General features: G+C 48.9%; 1 protein-coding gene across 2 annotated transcripts in view; it reads left to right on the top strand.

Annotated features, from left to right (window-relative positions):
* The first annotated feature begins 5,519 nt into the window (after positions 1–5,519).
* MCCC1 (methylcrotonyl-CoA carboxylase subunit 1) overlaps positions 5,520–5,754 on the top strand; it is a 69,449-nt gene continuing 69,214 nt past the window's right edge. For both annotated transcript variants that reach the window (XM_014587424.2, XM_027771419.1), the window contains exon 1: positions 5,520–5,566. The gene's annotated coding sequence lies outside the window, so the exon portion shown is untranslated. The remainder of the gene's footprint in view (positions 5,567–5,754) is intronic.

The following is a 5,754-nucleotide window of genomic DNA, read 5'->3' as shown; positions in this document are numbered from 1 at the left end:
CGGGGGCGGAGCCAGTGTGGGAGGTCGTGACGTCCCGCTTCTGCAGCCCCGGGTCCGCGGCTTGCCGGAGGTGAGGGTTAGGAAGCTCAGGCCGGACGCCGTCCCCCGTGGGGCCCAGGTCTGATAAAGGCTCCTGGAGCTCTCCCAGCGTTGGAGCGAATCGGGTTAGGAGCACGTGAACTTGCAGAGGGTTGGGAACTGGCGTTGTTAAAAGCTCTGTCCCCACGTGTGATCGAAGTCGCCAGACGGCGCACGGCCAGCCAGACTCCAGGCCAGGTTCCGATTTGGAGCTCTGTGTTTTGCTGATAGTGACTCTGGCGGTGAACGCACTCTCGGCTCTTTATCTTCTGCTCCTCGTGGTCATTCTGGACAGACAGTACAGCTTTAGTGTCCTGGGCTCCCACTCTGCAGTCAAAGCTGGCGTCTGTCTAACTGCTCGCTAGATGTGACCCGGACATGTTACTGAACACCTGTGCTTCAGTCCCTCACCGAGGAGGAGGTGACGGTACCCAGATCTGGAGGCGGTCATACTTGCACCTTCGATTGTGCAAACTAAGTGGATTAACACTTGGAAAGAGGTTTAAGCAGAATCCAGTGCATATGACTCAATCCATAGATACAGCTTGTGCAGACTCAACCCTGCAAATCAACTTTTTTGTTTGCTTTGATTGTCCACAAGTTGTAGACGCCTTGAATTTTTAGTTACTTGACATTAGGACCAGCCCTAAAGCAAAATGAGAAAAATGGTTAAAGTGCCATCAGTGCTCCTCTCTTTCTCTAGGCTGTTCTTTCTCTTTTCTTAAGTTCCCAGAGCTGAATAGCCCATTGGGACCAGCAGTTAGCGTAATGGCTATGTCGCTGGACTCCCATGTAGTTGACCGCGGTCCGAGTCCCGGACCCAGCGGCTTGAACTCATGTGTGCCCAAGATCCCTAGAGGAGAATGGAGGAGAAGGGATTGCGGTGTGGCCATCCTCTGGGGAGGGGGGGTGATTTCTCACTCTCTGTCTCTTTCTCTGTCTGTCTCTGTCTGGGAAGCAAATGCAACCTATAGCGAAAACCTCTCAAAAAAAAAAAAAAAAAAAGTCCATAGACCCATTTTCTCTCTGTTCCCTGTCAAGGCTTGGCTGTTGGCTGTGGAAGCGTTCTCACATAGCTAAAATCCTGGAGTGTGTTAGAGTTGTTAATGGCGTATAGGATTTAAAATCTTATCAGTATAGACGGTTTTACATTTCTTTTTGTGTCTTGATTCTCCAGAAGGTCAGAATCTGGTAGAATTATCAACAGGAGGATGAGCTGGTATAGAAACTATCTTGGATAAGAATGTATTGATCTCATGGAAGCAACCTCAGAGTCTTGTGGCATAAGCCATTTTTAGATGATTGTGGGGGAATTGGCGCAGAGCTGGTCAGCATCTCGTTGAGGTAGAGGATCGCAGTTCAGTGGGACTCTATGTGTCTGTGTGTGTCTGTCTCCCGCTCCCTCCACATGCCATCTCCCTCAGTTTCCACTGGAAGACAGCAGAAGAAAGCCCTAGGTCAACCGTGGCCTTGAAATGTAATGAGGTTACACTGGATTTACCGAAAACAGCCCAGGGAAGGCCTTGAGCCTACCAGAAACCTGTGTGAAAGGAGGAAGATGTGGAGGACAGAGTCAGACTACCTTTTTCTATTCCAAAGTTGTTTCCAGGAGTCCTGGGAGAGTCATTCTACAAACATTAGCAGAGGCCTACAAATATTAGCAGACGAAACGGTAACAGGCCCAGACAGCTTTGGGCCCTTGACAGTGGGGTGCTCCATCCTGTCCCAGGCATGGTGTCTCCATGATGCATAGTAAGCCTTCTTATCTCTTCGAGGAAAGCACAGACATTCTTTTGCTGATTTCTTCCAGGAACAGACTTGTCCTTTTCTTGAGCCCATTACTAATCCAAGCCTGTCAAGCTCACCTATAACCTGCAAGCCTCAGCTTCACGGCCTTTTTGAGCCAGGCCAATGTGAAAGACTCCACCTGCTGACCGACAGCCCCCCTGCTCTCCAACTGTCTGAAGGAAACCACTGTGTCTCAGGCCTCGCCCCCAGAAACACTTTAGTCTCTCTCCAACCCATCATTCAACCTCTGGTTTAGAATAAGCCGCATTAATTATTATTTCTGCAGAGTTGGATATTTCCATTGACGATGCTATAAACTAGAAAATGCCTTATGAAGACTAGGAGAGGTGGGGCCCTCGACTCCCACATGGCTGACCACGGTCTGAGTCCTGGACCGGCAGCTTGCTTTCTCACTTTCTCCCCCCCCCCCCTTCCTCTCTCGTCAAATTAAAAATAAGCAAAATAAAATAATTCTTACAAAAGAAAACGGTTAGGAGAGGTGACTCTCCTTTCTCAAGAGCAAGAAAGTAAGTCAGCAGCATTGGAAAGGCACGGGAGCCGCAGCTTCCTGGGAAGCCGTCTTGAGCTCGTGCCGCAGCTGTGGGTCTTCCCTCTGGCCCCCAGGGGGCAGCCTCTGGTGGCATGAGCATCACAGGACAGCGGGTGTACAGATCCGCTCTAGGACCCCGCCTCCTGCATCTCAGCCCGAGGGAAATGCTGGTCCCACTTGTTACGCAGTTGTACACACTGCATGCACCTTGTACTGCGGGGTCACGCAGTGTGTACTGCCCACGGCTGTGCATGCTAGCTTGTGGTTTGTTAGAAATTGTGAAAGGTTTGTCCTCCATAACCACGGTTTTGCCTTATCTTCCGTCCATAGCAATAGAAGGAAAGGCGAAGGTGGAATTGCTTCTACAGTAGGTTGGTTCCTAGCATGTTCCTTTCACTTATAACCTGATAAGCAGTTTATTGGGTTGTTGTGATGTGTTTTTCTGTGTTTTTCTATGCAAAACTGCATCATGACTTTCCAATGACTCAGGGCTTTGTCGTTCCCAGCGTGAATCTGACCTGCCTTCTGTCAGCTCTCGGGCAGCGTGTCAGTATTGACTTACTGTTTAATAGGCGTCATGTTAAAATTGTTAGACTTTCCTAGGTCTCTGCCTTCTAGTTAAGACACCTCATTTCACCTCCTGTTTTTTCGTTTTAATACAGGGCTTGCCAGCTCTATGGCCTGGTGGCTAAGGGAACCAGGTCCCACATAGCCAATCATGCAGTTCGAATCCTGGCCCCAGCAGCTTGAAAAACATACCAGGTGTGTGTACATGCCCAAATCCCAGCAGGTTGGAGAAATGGAGGAGAAGGGATTGTGGCATGACCACGCCCCATTGAAGAATGCTTTCTCCTTCTCTGGCAAGCATATGTGCCCTCTGGCAAACACACGCACACACACACACTCACACACACACACAAACTATAAGGATTGGAATAGATTGTATATTTAAGAATCAGCAGGTGGTGTGGTGATTAAGGCACTGGACTCCCACATGACCAACCATCATTCACGCCCTGGACCTGTCAGCTTAAAATTCACGCCCATGCCCAAAACCCCAATTCCAGCACACCGATTTCTCAATCTTTCCCTCTCTGCCTCTCTCTCCAGTGAGCACACATGCCTCATGACCACCAATCTAAAAGAGAAAAGAAGGAATTGCATGTTTATTTCATTATTTGTTTATTTTTATGCTAGAGGGCACACATGCATGCACGAGAGAGACAGAAAGCACCTCAGCAGGGCTGGTCATGCCATAATCTTTTTTCCCTCCAGTTCTCTTTCCATTAGGATCTTGGGCACTCATGTTTCTCAAGATGCTAGGGCTAGGACTCCACCCCGGTCAGCCATGTGGATCAGACTTCCCCTGAGTAATGCTTACCCACTGTGCTGAACGCCTGTCCCGGAATTGTATATGTATGTGTGTGTATATATATATATTGAGAGGGCACATGTGCTCATCAGAAAGAGAGAGACAGAGAGACAGAAAGTGAGAAATCACCCCCCGGGGGGATGGACACACCACAATCCCTTCTCCTCTATTCTCTCGGGATCTTGGACATGCACACACACGTGCCTGGCATGAGTTTAAGCCACCGGGTCTGGGACTTGAACCGCAGTTGACTACATGGGAGTCCAGCGACATAGCCATTATACCAACTGCTAGTCCCTGTATACTTTTTTTTAAAGAGAAATTTTTGCTATAGGGTGTATGTGCTTGTTGGAGATGAGAGAGAGACAGAGAGAGTGTGAGAAATCACCCCCAGGGGTCATAGCCACACCACGATCTCTTCTCCATTCTTCTGTCTGGATTTCCGTCACACATGCACATGTGCCTGGCATGAGTTTCAAGCCGCTGGGTCTAGGACTTAAACTGTGGTCGACCAACGTGGGAGTCCTGTGCCTTAACCACTGCACTATCCGCTGGCCCCAGCACTGTATAGTTCTAAAACTGAGAGGTATCTTCAAGATCACATCTTTTAGTTTCTTTTATTGTGTGAGCACACTGACGCCTAGGACTTAAGGCGTGCCTCTCCAGCTGGGATGGTGTCACCCTAAGGGGGCAAAAATTGGTCCTGGGAAAGCAGAGCGCACTCAGATATTGTTGGTTTTTTTTTTTTTTCCACTAGGAAGCAGCCTTTATTGAGATGCCACTGGCTGCCGGGTTTGCTCCTCATATTAAGCTCCTTCCTCCTTTGCAATTCTGTCCTTCTTAAGTGGTCCCCTGAATGCTTTCTTCTCCTCCACAGTCTGGATCTCATATATTGTTAGCATTTGCCCGGTCTTGCCTACAACATCTCGCCCCTTAGTATTTAAGTTCTCTCACCAGGAGGGCAGCAGTGGAGGAAAGGTTGGGAGACACTGATTAAAACGTCCTGGCCCCAGGCATGCTGGTCCACAGAGGGGCTCGTGTGAGAGCTCGCACTTGGCGCCGTCTGCATTCTTTCTGCCGCCCTCGTTCAGCTTCCTTCCCTCCTTCTGTTTCAATTGTGTGTGCACTGGGCAGTTTGTACTGTGAGTTGTAGTCAGAGAAGTTTGAAAAAAGCCAAACTAGATGATGTGCAAGTACCTTTGCTTTTTAACAGTCTCTGACGCCATGGTCGTATGCCATCCTCAGGAGCACACAGGCTAGGTGGCTCACTCAAACACAAGCAGTACAGGGGAAAGAGACCCAGGGCACCAGCTCCTGGTTCCAGATGACTTTAGTTTGGTTTGAATTGCCAGAGGATATGAGCGCTTGCCAGGACAGAGGGAGAGGGCGGAAGCACCCCAGCAGGGGCACTGTCACTCTGCGGTACCAGCCCTCCACTCCTCCATCCTGTGGGGACTTGGGCATGTATACATGTGTGCCTGGCCCAGTCTGGGATTTGAACTGTAGGCGGCCCTGTGGGATCTGGTCTCTTAGCCACTTGGCTGCAAGGCTAGCCCTGGATTCATTTTCTCCTTACCAAGCTGGCCTTACGGACTCTGTCAGTGGGTTTACGGGTTCTTTATGTCCTGTCTGGACCTGCTTTTAAGTTTCCAAATACTTAGATTCTTTAGAAAGAAGAATGACTGATTTGTTTATTGTTTAATTATAATTCCGTCTGGGTTCATTTTACAGGAGGTGGGCTTGGAAGCAAAGAAGCGTAAGCTATGCAACCAGCACAGGTATGACTGACTGCGTGCTATTTGGCTTTCCTTCGGGTTGAACATTAAGACAGGAAAGGTTTGGTCTTTTAAGTAGTGCACGAAAGGATTAGTTCCCATAAACCTGTAAAGCTGTGGGGGTTTGTGATTGCTTTCTTGTATTAAGTCATGGCTTTCACCTTCTTGACACTTTTTTCCTTTTATCAAAT

This window comes from Tupaia chinensis, unplaced genomic scaffold, assembly GCF_000334495.1.
Source record: "Tupaia chinensis unplaced genomic scaffold, TupChi_1.0 Scaffold000212_1, whole genome shotgun sequence".
NCBI lineage: Eukaryota > Metazoa > Chordata > Mammalia > Scandentia > Tupaiidae > Tupaia > Tupaia belangeri.
Note: the sequence above shows the minus strand (reverse complement) of the source record. Positions and strands in the feature narration are given on the sequence as shown.